Source organism: Micrasema longulum, unplaced genomic scaffold (assembly GCF_059751315.1).
Source record: "Micrasema longulum isolate JH-2025_06_02 unplaced genomic scaffold, ASM5975131v1 h1tg002474l, whole genome shotgun sequence".
Taxonomy (NCBI): Eukaryota; Metazoa; Arthropoda; class Insecta; order Trichoptera; family Brachycentridae; genus Micrasema; species Micrasema longulum.
Window position 1 is genome coordinate 7,318 of NW_028279618.1, and position 16,471 is coordinate 23,788.

General features: G+C 31.7%; 1 long non-coding RNA gene across 1 annotated transcript; it reads right to left on the bottom strand.

Annotated features, from left to right (window-relative positions):
- Positions 1 to 3,718: 3,718 nt before the first annotated feature.
- On the bottom strand, positions 3,719 to 11,259 carry LOC148272109 (uncharacterized). The gene is made up of 3 exons (XR_015824927.1): positions 11,073 to 11,259; positions 7,664 to 7,980; positions 3,719 to 4,091 (listed from the first exon to the last, which is right to left on the bottom strand). It is a non-coding gene; the product is annotated as an uncharacterized LOC148272109 (long non-coding RNA).
- Between the last annotated feature and the right edge of the window lie 5,212 nt (positions 11,260 to 16,471).

The window sequence follows — 16,471 nt, forward strand, 5'->3', positions numbered from 1 at the left end:
AACATATTCTAGAATTTATACAATGCTTTTGAAATGTCTGAATTTTGTTTTATTTTATTTTTCTCATAAAAACGAAACATATTCTAGAATTTATACAATGCTTTTGATATGTCTAAATTTTCTTCTATTTTATTTTTCTCATAAAAACAAAACATATTCTAGAATTTATACAATGCTTTTGATATGTCTGAATTTTCTTTTATTTTATTTGTCTCATAAAAACAAAACATATTCTAGAATTTATACAATGCTTTTGATATGTAGTAAAAATTTATACATAAAATGTGTCTCATTTACATTATGAGGATAACTTTTATTATTACATAATAATATTTATGCCAAGTACTTGTTTGAGTGTATCAGTGTTACGAGTATTATTGTTCATGTTAGTGAAGGGGTGTGTTATATGTGTAAAGTTGTGTGAGTATTTTATGTATGTGACAAAGTGTAGTGAATATGAGTGAACATATTGAACAAAAATTATCAAAAATTATATAATACCTGTCAACCACCTTATCGATCTATGCAAAATTGTTTTAAAACATATTTAAAACGCTCCGGCCTAAAATCCAAATTTAAAATATGTACAAAATTCAATAAAGTAAAATAAAAAAAAAATTAAAAAAAGAAATAATACATATTTTATGTAAGTACTCATATACACACATACATATATGATGACATGTATGTATCTATAATATGTAAATTTTAGGATGATTCTTTTAGAACACCGGTAAAGAAGTTATTTATTCATATTAAGACAAAATAGAAAAGTTATATAAATTAACATAAATTAGAATATAAATAATTTTCACAAAACTACCTTTAACTTAAGCTAACAATATTAAAATAAAATGCATTTTCATTGACTTATTTACGTCTTCGAAGTATTAATTGATAGTATAACAACATTTTAAAACTGGTAGCTTTTTAAATGAACCAGGAGTGCGGTTAGGAGTAGCAGGTGCCATATTCAACAGTATGAAGGCTGTCTGAAGATCAGATATTTACTCAGTGAAAACCAAACAGTGCCTACATAACAACTATTATCCTCTGCGGATGTGAATCGTGGCACCTCACTAGGGCCCGAAACCGCAAAATTCTGAGTTTTGAAAATAGGTATCTCAGAAGAACCTTGGGTGTGCGGTGGTTTGACTTTGTGAGAAATGAAGTAATAAGAGAACGGACACAGCAAACTCCGGTGACAACTGCCACCAAGCCGAGGCGATACTCAGGTTCTCGACGTCTTAGACGTCCACTGCTTACTGTTCGTCGGCAGTTTATGTCAGAACTTTGAGACGAAGACCTGACTTGGGAGGACGCAAAGGAGTTGGCAGCCGATAGAGGTGCATGGAGGCTCTTTTTGGATACAATTTGCTCCAACTAGGGATCGGACATGGAATGATTTTTACAAGGACAGTATTAAAAACTTTTTCAAACACTTTGACAAAATTTACTTCTTTTTTTTTTTTTATCTTAATATATACTTTTTTGGCTGTGTACATATGTACATGGGTAATTGAAGATTGAATTTTAGAGTTTTATGTCAATGAATTATTGTGTTTACTTTTATTTCGGATAGGTGTTTTAAAAGTTACTTTTTTCCCGTTTATTACAATATTCCGATCTTGATTTGATTGATCTGAATACCTGTCAGTGTTAATAAACTTCATCTAATAAATATTTGCAAACATTTTGCCAGATAATAAGTACTTTAATCATGGCACCCGGCATTACCTTAGGATATTATATCTTTGCAAATCATTTTCATAACAGATGAACGATCAAGTAGTATTGTGCGCATGAGAACCAACGGCAGAAATCCAACAAAGATCACGATTTCGTTTCGTATTGTTGAACAATATTTATGCATCGACGATAAAGATGCACTCTATACAAATCAATATGAAACATCCACGACTCTGATGTTATGTGAGTAGGCAAATACAGGCGGATCAATATTAGGTCTGTTGCAGAATTGCATTTGAATGCATCCATAGCCTGTAGAGAGTTACGCGATGGGGGAAGGAAAGCTTAGTGCTTAATCTATGCGTTATTGTTTTCAGTTCACATAATCCATAAAATCATTGGCGTAGATATAATAAATAGACTCGGTGTTTTTTATTGGCTTTATCTCAGATATATCGAATTCGCGTTGCCTAAACAATTCGAAACGCGTTGCACTAAAGATATAACAAATCACAATACACACGCAAACTACGATTAAGAAAGATTCATACCTATGTATCCATATTTCCTTTACAAATATTCTAGTGAAACTTGTTACCATACCAACGACGTAATTAACTTATATATAATAATACAAATGTGTATTATTATTTATATGTTTATTATATATAATAATACACATTTGTATTATTATATATAATAGTTAATTTATAAAAAATACAAATTAATACACCTAAATTAAAATATATTCAAATTAATTGTAACTTGTATGGCTAAAAACGGGGTTTGTACCATTGTAAGGTGTGCAATATCTTAACTTTTAGTCGCGAATTTAACGAATTTGCCGTTATTTTTAGCATAGTTAATTAAACAAACAAGTAAATATGTATTAAATACCAAAGTCTCGAAACGAATTTTCGTGAATTTGGCGTCCCGTAGATGGGTATTTAGTCAAATGGTAGGTGGTTGGATCTGGGTCCTGTTACACAATTTCAAATTCGTTGTTTTGGTAGAGTGTTCCGTTTAAAATGGACTTTAGAGGTATATTTAACTTAAAACTATGCCATTGGTACGACAATATAATAAACATGAGGGTACTAAAAGCATACTCAGAAATCTCCATTGAAGGAGTTACTGAGATATTTGTGAAAAACTTTGGAAAAAGAATTGTAAGATTTCTAATTATGCTTCACCAACTTGCTTTTTATTATGCTAATTATGTTTCACCAGCATGCTTCTTAAATTTCTAATTATGCTTCACTAACATGCTTCACCAACTCTGCGAATGCTGGAAGTTTGCGGGGTCAAGTATAATTGAAATCTAATTTCGCAAGATTTAAAGACGGTTTTAAATTACTCTATTATTTAGGTGGCTAGGTTTAAACGCATGGTTTATTATGGCATCAGAATTGAATTTTCCGTTTTTGTTGGACATTTCTAAGTTTGCTTTGAATACCCTAACATATTTAAAGATTTTTTCATCATACGTGATGGCAATTTTCTACGTAGCGTCACGTTTCATCCCGTCAAAGATCCATTAAAGAATGAAGGCAAAGAAAACATTGAGTAAGTGTTGTGGTTTTTTTTCAATAGACAATCAATCCAAACCAAATTTCAATTATTTTTCTTTAATCTGACTTATTATCAGCGCTCTGATTTTTTAAAGTTTTGTAATTTTGAAAATACTCCGCCAGTGTCGTCACAATTTCTAGTCAGTAATATCTGCTGATTGGTGAGTAGGAACTTCCTGGAAACCGGAAAGCTATGACAAAACTTTATCATTGATTGATGCGGAAGAACTTGTGACGTAAGTCAAAGTGGTTCATTCTTATTAAAATTATTTTTCCAAATTTCTTCATACATTTTCGAGATACTTCGAATTACAATAAAATGCTCTATTTTTTATGCGTGTAAATATCATTTTTATACCTAATTTTCTGTAGCACTGAACATCCTCATTGCCGTCTTCTGTGCGTTTGTAACGTATCTATTTATTTAAACGTCATTGTTAAAAATAAGAAAATAATATTACGGGCTACTTTATTAAAAAATATGAAGTGTATACTAGAATATATATAAAGTATCATATTAATATTTGTCATAATGACTTCCCTATTCACACTCAGTGGTATATAAGGCACTGCATTGGCACTTTAATTTCCGCGTATCTCCGTGGTGTAGTGGTTAAGATGCTCGACTCACGCACGGAAGGTTCCGAGTTCGATTCCCGGTGAGAACACAAAAATACATTGTGATTTTTCTCATTCCTGGGTATTCTGTGGTGGTGCAATTCATCATGTTACTGGGCCTCCTGGCCTGTTGTGGTGCAACAAACAAAAAAAAGTATGTTTGTAAAATTTGTGATTCAAAAGGTAAGCTTTTCAATTGCAGGCTTCAGGTATCTGTAAAGGTATAATGAAATATTACATTGTAAAACCATAAAAATACACCTTTGAAAATAATACTTCACGTCCACCGGGAATCAAACACAATACCTCAAGAAAGATAGGTTAATAAGCCATCTAGTATACAACGAGGCATTTTTTGAGTCGAAAAGACTCGTCCAGGGTTCTAGTTATATTTCACATACAGAACTGTATTCCTTATCCCACCGGATGCAGATTTTTTGTTATCTAAATAAACGTTTTAAACGATAATTTTAATTAGGCAAATCTGTGTTGGTCAAATATTTCTGATACCTTCAATGGATTTTAAGAGCATGAAAATCAGATCAGAAAGTATTTATCATCATCATCAATTCCAGAACCGCACCCAGTAGTGCATATGGCGCTGCATTGGTGCTCTAATTTATTAATTTAGGATAATTTATATAACGGTATTTTTGCTAAAATCCACTTCAAGGGCGCAAGAGTATATCATAATTATTTATGTTACATTGAAGGTAATGTGATTACTCTTTAGCTTCAGGTGTCAGTCCGAAAATAATGAAATATTGCAGTGAAAAACCACGTTAAAAAAATATGTTTTACATCCATTCTACCAGGAATCGAACCAAGAACCTCGGGTATGGTAGGCGAACGCGCCATCTAGTACACAAAGAAGCGAACGTATCTTCACTCTATTTTCTTATCCAGGACTTGTACCTGAGAGCAGCCGTCGAGTCGAAAACATAGGTATGGGATTTTGGTTATGTTTTGCACGCAGAACTGTACACTTCATCATAATACATACATCTTTGGAAACTTAACAACCGTGATTTTTTATAAGGCAAATCTGTGTATTAATATTTAAGAGCATTATTTCAAATATGGAAAAAAATAAAATTAGTTGTTAAAGCATGGAAATTACTTTCATTACGAAAATGATTTCATGTTTTAAATTTCAAATGTTAGCAGTAATGAATTCGGAGTAACAATATTTTCAATCCACTCTGGGCAATTACCTACAGTTTAAAGTACGTAGTAAAAAATAATGGTTTGGTTCTATCTGAGTACCGAAAAGCGATTTACGAAATTTATTTCAAAAATTATCCGGTAATTGTTTTGCAAAAATAGACGCAGTGGGCAATGCAAGTACTGGAATTGCCGATAGAGCCATAGAACTCGGTCATTCGCACACTTATTTGTTTTGCAAGCTTTAGTATTTATGGATGTTGATACTGGAATCAAACGCTCCGCTTATGCGAAATATCGCAACATGAAATTTTGCGAATATCGTAATTGAAAATTAATGAAAAACGTGAATACATAAAAAAATCATATTTCTCAAAAGAGTAATTTTCTTTAAATAATTTATACGTTTTTTGCTTCAAGTCATGCTTTATTATTTGAACTTAAATATTGAACTACGAGATTAAAACACGATTTCATCAAATTTGTAAGGTTTTATTGGAATTCATCTGCTTTTCTTTAGTTTTAATATAAGCATTTATTTCATTTATATTATTTCTTCAAAAAGTACGAAGAAAATGATTTTTTTGCTATATACCTGTAGTATTTTAATATTTATTTTTGATTCCACGGTAACCCTTATATAATAAATTGTAAAATAATTGTCAAAATTTAAAACACTTTAATTAATCAAATTCTTACTGAAAAAAAAACCAAATGTCGTCTATTTTCCACCTACCTATTTTCCTCCACCGATGCGAATCGTAGCACCTCACTAGGGCCCAAACCAGCAAATTACAGAGTTTTGACAATAAGTGACTCAGAAGAACCTTGGGTGTGTGGTGGTTTGACTTTGTGAGGAATGAAGTAATAAGATAACGGGCGCAGTAAACTCCAGTGACAACTGTTATCAGGCCAAGGCAATAAGGTTGGGCAATGTGACTGAGCCGTATACTGCGGATGTTTCCTGAGAGTTTGGGCCGCGCTTGCCTACGGTAAAAGAAATCAGGTTCTCGACTTTCTGGACGTCCACTGCTGACTGTTCGTCGGCAATTTATGTCAGAACCATGAGTCGCAAACCTAACTTGGGAGGACGCAGAAGATTTGGCAGCCGATAGGGATGTATGGAGGCTCTTTGTGGACACCATATGCTCCAACTAGGGAGCGGGCATGGAATGATGATGATGGTGACTTTTAAAATTGAAAATATTTTGTTCAACAAAATACCGAGACGCTTAATTCTCGTTAGTCTTTCAAAGCATTTAATAAAAACACTTTCATATCAAAGCCTTAGTTAGTTACTGAGTAAAATTTTGACGAATAAATTCATTGTGCCTACATAAAAAGACATATACCTCAGTTCGATAAGACGCCACGTCTTATTTTTCTGAAGCATATACTCGTACCATAGAATTAAGAATAGTCCAGAAGGAGAGTAGAATCATATTTGAATACATCGGACTGTGTTCAATAATGCCCCCACTTAGACATACTTTCGCCGCGCGCATACTTGAAGTCACCGGATAATATTGCCGGATTGCGAAGAATATAACCATAACACAAATGTAAGGTAAAACAAAGCAATCTGTTAATTGCTGTAAAATTTTATTGTGCACGCGGAAACATTGATTGACACAACAAAGTAAATAAGTAAAGGGTCATTTAATAAGAGTAATTGAAATAATGAACATTGAACTTAAAATATAAAAAAAATATATTTAACATAAAACGGATATTTTCAAATCATGTCAAATAATATTTGATGTTTTGAAGATAATGTCGGTCAAACGTCCACCACAGAGTTGTTTAATTTGAGACTCAATTTTCATTCATTCTCTCACTAGATGAGCAAAGTAGAGTAAAACAATTTACTACCCTGGCAACACTAACGAAATTTCCATTTAGTTTTTTCGACAATCTGACAGATAGACAGAAAAAATAATTTAATTTTTAAGTAATGCATTTGTTATTTACACATTTATTTGCTAATTTTACATGAAATGTGATTGCATCCTGTTTCTTTAAGATCCCAGAAGTATTTCTTCACTTTAAAAAGACACAGCACGGCATAGTTGAATTCAAATTAGGAACTGAGTGACGTGTAAAAAAAAACTAATGGGTCAAAAGGTAAACCTACTCATTTAGTAGTTGAGTTGCCTTCTGTTTGATGTGCGTATGCGGTTTCTGGACTATTCTTAATTCTTTGACTCGTACCTTACAAACGAGAAAAAAAAACAGTTTTATTTACAAGTAAAACGGTATACATATGTGTAACAACGAGGTTTCATTAAAAATCTTTAAATTTTATTATTCAATAACCATTGTTTTTTCAAAAAAACTAAAAAAATTACTAAATTGAGCTTTGTTTAAAGTTTATGTTGAATTACTCTAAAAAAACAAAATCACGTATACCCATTTGCGTTGGCATAAATAAATTATTAATTTAACTTTTTTTACTGACTTGCAGTTAAAGTAATCACTATAAAAAAAAATATATTCAATGTATTAACCATTTAAACCATATTTGTTTCTCTGGAAATTTACACGTTGTACATATATTATGATAAAAAATTAACGGGAATTCGGCAAAAAACGCAGAATTTTAATTATCATTTTTTTTTTACCATCTCCTTGAAAATACTTGTCATTTGCGACGATACATTGATGTCCATGCACTTTTCATAGGCTTGCAAATGTATGGTCTTTAGCTCTCGCAGTGAATTTTCTTTTATGGCGTCAATCAGAATATCCTCTGATTTTACTAATGTCCGTACAATCAAAACTCTTTATTGCTCAACTGTTCGCCCTCTTCTTGAATATACCTCAGTGGTTTGGTCTCCATTCTATGTCAATCGCATAAATCACATTGAATCAGTCCAACATCGCTTGCTTCGAAAAATAGCGTGGATGCTTGGACTAGAGAGAGATAATTATTCTTATGCTGAAATAGATTCAATGTTAAATATTTCTAGTCTACAAAAACTTAGAACTAATATTGACTCCATATATATGTTCGGCATACTAAATGGTATAATCGATGTTCCATCATTACTGGGACAAGTAAAATTCAATATTCCGACTCGTAGATTGAGAAACAATGAAGTACTGTTCATCGATCAGCATAGAACAAACTATGGCCTAAATTCTCCAATAACCCGCCTTTGTCGTATTGTTAACTCAAGACAGGATCTGGACTTTTTTGGTTTAAGTTTACAACGATTTAAACGAGCACTAAATAAATAGTCCAGATCTTGTCTCGATGTCCCTTATGTTTGTCAATGCTTCTTTCTTTTTTTTAAAAATGTTTTAAACTATTCTTTTATTGTAATATTTAAACCTTATAAATTGTATACATGGACAATGTCCGTTAATAAATAAATAAATAAATAAATAAATCGTCTCAAAACGCGTTCTTCTTAATACTAATTTTAGATTTGGGAAAAAAAAGTTAGACGGGGCCTGATCTAGAGAATTCAGTGCTTGGCTGATGGGATTAGTAAATTTTTTGGCCAAAAACTCCGAAACAATCCCCGCTGTATGAGACGGCGTTTTATCGTGGTGTAAATTTTTTGGACGGGAGGGGCAGTGACGCGTTTCATACACAAAACATCTCAATGATGAGATGCTCAATAACACAACAAGCTTTTAGTACACATAGATTTTTCAATATGATTTGCTTTGCCGATTTGATGGATGTCGATTGACGATTGACGATTTGCCGTTTATAATCATCTAAGCATTCACAAACGTTTAAAACCTTTTTTACCATTCGTATGCCCATATTTTTGACATACACAATTACTCAAAAGTTTTATTTAACATTTCTAAAAATTCGGCACACGAAATTTAATTAGCAACACAAAATTTGAGGCACGTTCGTTGTCCCAATTTTTTATCCATTGTAAAAATCGCCACACAGCAATTTTACGACTCACTCAAATAGACGCTGACCGAATACTAAGCATCTTATTGCCGTCAAACTTTGACAGATTGTTAAAAACAGTGCTGTCAACGTGGCAATAATATACCTATTGATGAGACGCGGACATTTAAAATTATGAATTCCCGTTTATTTTATATCATATTGTACATATCTATGATTGATTACTTAAACATACGAATTCATAATTTTGTATTTTCTGAAATGAAAAATATCAGTTATCATTTTCGCCACCTCTTAGTAAGTTTATGCCTTAAATTTTCAATTTCAGTTCACCCTTAATTAGGCTAAAAATAAATATGCCTTCCTTCCTCATTAAGTTTTGAACGTCAAATTAGTACGTAAAAGGTTCTCAGTGATCTAATTTAGCGTACTTGGAAAAAAAGGTTGGGACGTATAGGGGATTTTGTTCCAAATCGGGACTGGTCCTATCCATGCGAAAAAGATTATTAAATCGGGTGCTTCTAATAGGACTTAAGGGATGGATTAAGCAACAGCAAAAACGCCTAGTTTTTTCCGTTACGAAAATATATCGTAGCTACCAGGAAATTTCAAACAAAATAACAGTTTTGTAGTTTACCTGGAAGGCAATATTATATTTGTATAAAGTGGTGAAGGCGACTCCCCGTGGGTTTTTCCAAAATATAACAGACAACAATAAAAAAATAAAAAAAAGATATTTTATTTCATTTATTAAAAATAACGGCCATACACAATTATTAATACTCATTAATTTCAAGCTACCTGGACAAATGGCTCATAAAATACCATCGTTTTGTTGCAATAATTCGCGAGCAGTATTCTCTCATAATGCTATTCTGAATCGACTTTATGTACAATTTGGACGTTGCTGATATTTTTAACATAAAGTATAGTTTATTAAATCAACTTTTTAAATAATTCCAAAGATAGTGAACGGCAACTTACTCGTACATTTGAAAACATAAGTAGATGAAAGCGTCAATGCGCAAATGTTTGAAAATGTTTTTTTTTTTACACAAACGAAGATTTTATGTTCAGCCCTTTTACATAAAGCCAACTACAACACCAAAATGTAGCAGAAAATTAAGATTTTGAGAGCGAATGAAGGTATAATTTAATAAACATTTGTCCTGGTGTTCAAAACTTTAACTCCACAATATATCTGCTCTTTGTAATTGTCTTATTATACCTTAATTAACTTAAACACGTGGAAACATTGATTGACACAACAGAGTAGATAAATAAAGGATAATTTAATTAGGGGTTAGTGGAATGAAACTTAAAATAAAAAAATTACATCAAATTTTATCTTGATTATTTTAATAAAACGGGTATTTTTATGTCATGTTTAATAATATTTGAAGTTTTAAAGATAATGTCGGTCAAATGTCCACCACGGCGTTGTTTAATCCGATAATTCTAATTTTTGTTAGCTTCTCATTAGATGAGCAAAGTGCTAGGCCATGATTGGGAAGTTAAACTAAATTCTCAGATAGATATTGAGGTTTTGAAAAATGTTGTATAAAGGAGAAAAAAAGTCTATTCAGTGTCCTAAAGAAAGCTATTTTAATTCTTTTCGAAAGAAAGACATCAACGATTTTTTTCTAATGAAGAGTTCAGTAGATTTTTTTATCAATTACCTCATTCCGATAAATATAACCATTTAAATAAGAACATATCAATACAGCCTACCCAATAGTTTGAATTTCTCTTTTGTTAAGAAAGTTTTTTGTAATATTGCCAATTAGAAACATAACTAATCATTAGAGTTTTACGTTTAGATAAATGACCTTTTGTGTCATAAAAACATTTCTCCACAAAATGCATTGAGAAAATTATATTATTTCGCTTTGTTGGTTTCCAAAACTCATATCGCTGTACTCTTTGTATTATTTTAAATAACTCCGATTTCCTTCTTTCATCAGCAGGGAAGCTTCACCAAATCAATCAAATCTAATGTTTTTATAAAAAAAAAGTTAGGTAAAAGAATTGACTACCCTGGCAACACTAACAAAATATCCATTTTGTTTTTTTTGGCAATCTTACAGGAGGAAAACAATATTTTTTTTTCAGTAATGCATTTGCTACTTGCACATGCGTTTGCTACTTACACATGAAATCTGATTCTTTTCTGTTGTTTCTTGATCTCAGCAGCATTTCTACACTTTTAATTCAAAACGGGAGTTGCATAATGAGTGACGCCTGCTAAGGGGTCATAACGTAAAACTACTCGTTTAAGATTAGTTTAGTCGCCTTATATTTGATGCGCGCTATAAAATAAATTAGGACTATTGTTAACCAGAGAATTTTATTTTGAATGACGTATCTTTTACTATTTTGTTTTACTTTTGGTATTCATTTTTAAATTTGGAAAAAAACGGACAAAAATGTTGATACTTATTTTCCTACCCATATCTACTTTACTTAATTTTTTATTTTTCCTAAAATGTACCACCCATGGCAAAAAATAAAAATAGAAACAAAATTTATTTATTTTGAGTTTTGACAATATAAAACGAAGTGGGTCCAGAAATACACATATAAAATGGGTATGATTTAGGTCGCTCGTATTATTATTTGACAAAGTATGCATTACTATCGCTATTCAAATTCCAGTAGAGAGCTTCAATCTAAAACATTTGCATTGGCGATAGAGCAAACTTAATCCATTTGCATTGAGAGATTCTATTGTTGTATTAATATTCAAAGTATATGAATGACCATTTCTCTGGTACAGCTGGAGTAGCATTTGTAAACATTTCGTATTTTGCATTGTGATTAGTGATATTATACATAATGGATCATATCTTATGGTATATTGAACGGTGGTTTTCACAAATAGTATTGAGAAATCGGTAACTATTTATTTATGAGTATTGTATTTCATTAAAGTGAAGGAAAAATGAGCCACATTAGAAAAACGTTGGCGTTAACATTGAAATCTAACGCATTTTTACTCTAAATTTAGGTACCGTCAAACATGACAATTTTGCCCAGCCATGACAATTTTGCCCACTACCGAAATCCTTAACAAAATCAAGTTTTAATATATTGAGTTTTTCTACTGACATTTCTTGGTGGAACTGCATTTTAATTATAATAACAAAAATACTTTATAGTTTTATTCCACTTTTATTTATAATTATTTAATAATTTTTTTACCAGTGACCGGGTTTCGTCGTGACTGACATCGTCAGACTGGTCAAGTTTTAAAGTAAGCAAAGTTACTGGTACCATTAAAATTACATTTGGTAAGTATATTTTGATTGTTCCATGGCAAAACTAAATATTTAGTTTAGGGCCAGCTTCAGTTGATCACTTGAAATTTGAAGTTAAACTTGAAGGTCTATTGTATTCATATTCTTACTTTTATTATTAAAATGCAGTTTCACCAAGAAATATAATTAGAAAAATTCAATCTATTAAAAGCTAGTTACATAATTCTAGAATATTAATGTAGCACGAACACTAACTAAATACCCAACTTTCTATACAGCTGAATACTGACTTTTTTTATTGTTTATAACATTGATTTTTATTCATTTTTCCTAATTTCCGATTTACTTGTCATGGTTGTGTAAATTGAATTTACTTAAAACATCAGTAAATAAAAGGAATTATGTTTGATACTAACGACGTGAATTTTTATTTTGAAAAAGTACCTAAAATTCTTTATAAAACTCAGTTTAAACTATGCTAAAAGCATGTTTTTTATTGATACGAAGAGACCTTTAGTTACGCAAAACTTAACGATATTTACAAAAGGGTCCTTTTATCCCTAAAATTAATCCCGATCGTCTAATGAACCGTTCGTTGAGTTGAAATATGTTGTATAGCCTTTTTTTGATTTAATCGTACGAAATCAGAAGGTGGAGTGGAATTTTCATACCTTTATTTCTTGTCGTCTCTATTTTCTATTTTCAGATCTAGGTCCTAGAGCTAGGGATCCGCCCGTAATTTCTCAAGGGCCAGTGAATTGGAAAATAACACTTCTGGGAATCCAAACTTTTTTTCTCACAAAGCGTTATCTTGATGACAACCAATGCTTGGAAAATCAATCTTGTAAGTTCACATCCCAAATATTCTCATATTTAATTGGAGTAAGATTTTATTTTTTTGCACTTATATTGAGCCAATCGACCAGCTTAGTAAAGCCTTAATGGATTGGCATTATTTGACTAAATGTCATTAAATATTTGTATATAACCACTTACTGACTTTTCTATGTCTACCGGTTTCGAGACGTACCCGTCTCTTTGTCAGGACACCAATTAAACCAACATACAAACCAACATGCTAAACCGGTAGACATAGAAAAGTCGGTAAGTGGTTTTAAACAAATATTTTAGTAAAATGTTTGACCACAAAGTTAATGCTTAAAATATTAATAATTTATAATACATTGATTGAACTTTACCTAAACAATCTAAAAACTAACTTTACACATTACAAAAATATGAAACCATTGTTTAGTTATAAAATAATTTTAAGAACAAATTAAATGATTTTTCGTGTCAATTATTTTAGTTTATATTTATTTTGTGTACAATCACAAACTTTTAATTAATATGCTGACTGGAATCGGCTGCTACCTCCGTATTATTTTTTTTTAAATTATTTGAAACCAATACCAACAACAAATTTGGTGGCTATTTCTTGTCCCAAGTATCTGTAGTGTGCCGTACATTATAACTCTGGGTATATATCAGGGGCGAATCGTCACAATAAGCGATTATGTACAGATTAATATTATTTTTATTTTTAAATTTTTAATTTATTTATTTAAACGCCTTGTACATGTTTTGAATATATTGAGATAAAAAGAACAGACATGTATTTTACACAAAAGTTACAAAAAATTTTAATGAAGTAAAAAGACATAGAAAATAATAGAATATATAAAAATAAATCCAACATAAAGTACATACATAAATTTATTACAGTTTTTATTATGTTTGACTTTAGCAAATATACTTATATCACCAAACATAGATCACAATAGCCTGACTCAAATAACATAACTAAATTTCTAACTAGTTAAGGGTGAAGTCGGCTAGCAACCAGCGGACCTTATGCTCCAGACACAGCTACGAGAACATATGTGCAGCTTCGGCATTCATTCGAGGAGTACCGTACTGATCCAGCCTCAGTCTAATTAAAAAATGTGTATTTGCTTTGGATTATTATTGATCGCTGAGCTATCACTGAGATTTGAGATTGTAAAACTCTACCTTCATTTTCATTGTGCATGTTTTCAAATAAAATAATTATTGACAATGAAACAAAATAATAGAATCTGTTGAGGTATTGCATGCGTACAATGCAGCAGGACTTTTATTTTAAGATGATTGAGTAAAAGATATTTTTAAATAATGTTACATAATATGATTTTGTCATGATTATTTGTTTAGTAAAAATGTAAATTATGTGCTAGCAAAGCTTCTCTACTCCCTAGAGAGCGTTTAGAATCTTACTGCCTGCAGTCTTGCAGTTGCCGTAATTGCGTTTCTTAGTATCGATATCGCCGAAATTGGTTAAGACGGATAAATCTCACCCGGATGATAAAGGTTTCAGCTCTCTAACGTGACAAAACTTAACAGATTGAAAGGTTGAGGAAAATTGTTTATTAAAACATAGACAGTATGGTGAATGTTTCACAGTGAGTAAGGTGGCCACTTAAATCAGCCAATTACAGGTCATAAGCCCTGTAAATACCTAGACTTTCCCTTCTCAAAATTATTTTCCATCACTGTTGTACCAAATTTAGATCTAAATTACTCCCCAGGGAGGAAATTTAGCCTGTTTGCAAACATTTGGACATACTTAAAATATTATTTGATTCCAAAAGCCTAACGAACCATTATTTATTTTTTTTTTTATCTAAACTTTCATTGTTTCTTTATTATTTATTTATAAATACAGAAAAATGACGACTAAATCAAATGTTTTCCTTTTTAGGCGGATGAATACAGTTTTGTGTGAAATAGAACAAGAAACCCGCAGCTCAATCACAATGGCCGCACCTGTTGATAGTTACCTAAACGATCACAAATTATTATGGATTAAGTTTTCGTTAAGGACTTTTAATCAACGTGATAAACATGAGCGATTGAACACCTAGACGAGCGTTTTCAGCTCCGAAAATTATGAAAGAGGAAATCGAGTAGAGATGAGTCCATCTCGAATAGTTGGTGCGTTCGCTAACCACGCTTGAGATCCCATGTCCTTGCAAGGTCAAAATATTTGTTTAAAATGTGAACTGCAATATTTCACTATCTCTGGACTGAAACCTGAAACACAAACATACCTCACGTTCATGTAACAGATGGCCAAAATACGCTTTGTTATTGGTGTGCCAATTCAGTATCTTACGCATCACTGGGCGTAGAAAGGGAAATAATGATGTGAAAAATGAAATTAAAGTTGATTGGTGAATTATTTAGTAGGTACATAATTTATACGTGTGTTAAATAAATTTGTGGATTTCCACCTATTAACATTTTCAATTCTAAAAGTAATCAAAAGCAATTGATTAAACTCTATTAAGGGCTTTAAATTAATCTAGATGTCAAGTATTATACTGTCGTGATTGCGGAGTAATTGAAGTATTAATTAATATTAATAATTTGCGCACCTCAGTAAGAACAAAATGCCAGAAGATAATTATTTCCTTGATTTATGAACATTTCGAATTGATACATAAAAGGAATTTATCGTTTCAAGGATAATTTGATAATTGATAATTGATAATTTGAAAAGTTTTTTTTCTACGAATGTACTGAAAAAGAATATAAAGTACAATTTTTGAGAATATGGGAATTCCATAAGAAATTTTGCAGTCGGGGATCTTTAGAAATATATTCTTTGAAGATTTACTCATTTCCAAATCTTTATATTGGTGTGCATTACCTTCATTGCAACAATTTATCTTCGTATGTAGTTGTATGTGACATCAAACATACACATGTAAAAACAAATTCAAACAAAATATGAGACTATAATATGATTTTTAGTCATGCTTATAACATAGAAATAGTTTTTATTTCACCCGTGGATTTTGTTTCCTACTACTACTACTACTACTACCATCACGCCATTTCCCCGTAGGGGTAGGCAGAGAGAATAGACCGCCACATACGTCTATCCTGGCATACAATCCTAGCCTCTTCCACATTCATACATCTTGTTATACATGCCCTTTGGTTCTGTCTGCTTGACATGACCAGACTTGAGATTTTGGTTTATCTGATCATGCCACGTCTTCCTTGGTCGTCCTCGTCTAACGTTGCCGTTCATTTTTGCCATATATACTTGTTTTACCATTCTCTCGTCGTCCATTCGTTCTACGTGATCAAACCATCTCAGAGACCCTTTCTTAATCTTATCAATTATACTTGTCTCAGATTTACACTCTCGCCTGATTTCATCATTCGTAACCCTGTCATACATTGATTTCCCACACATTCGTCTAAGAGATCGCATTTCGACCGCGTTCACTCGGCTTTCATCC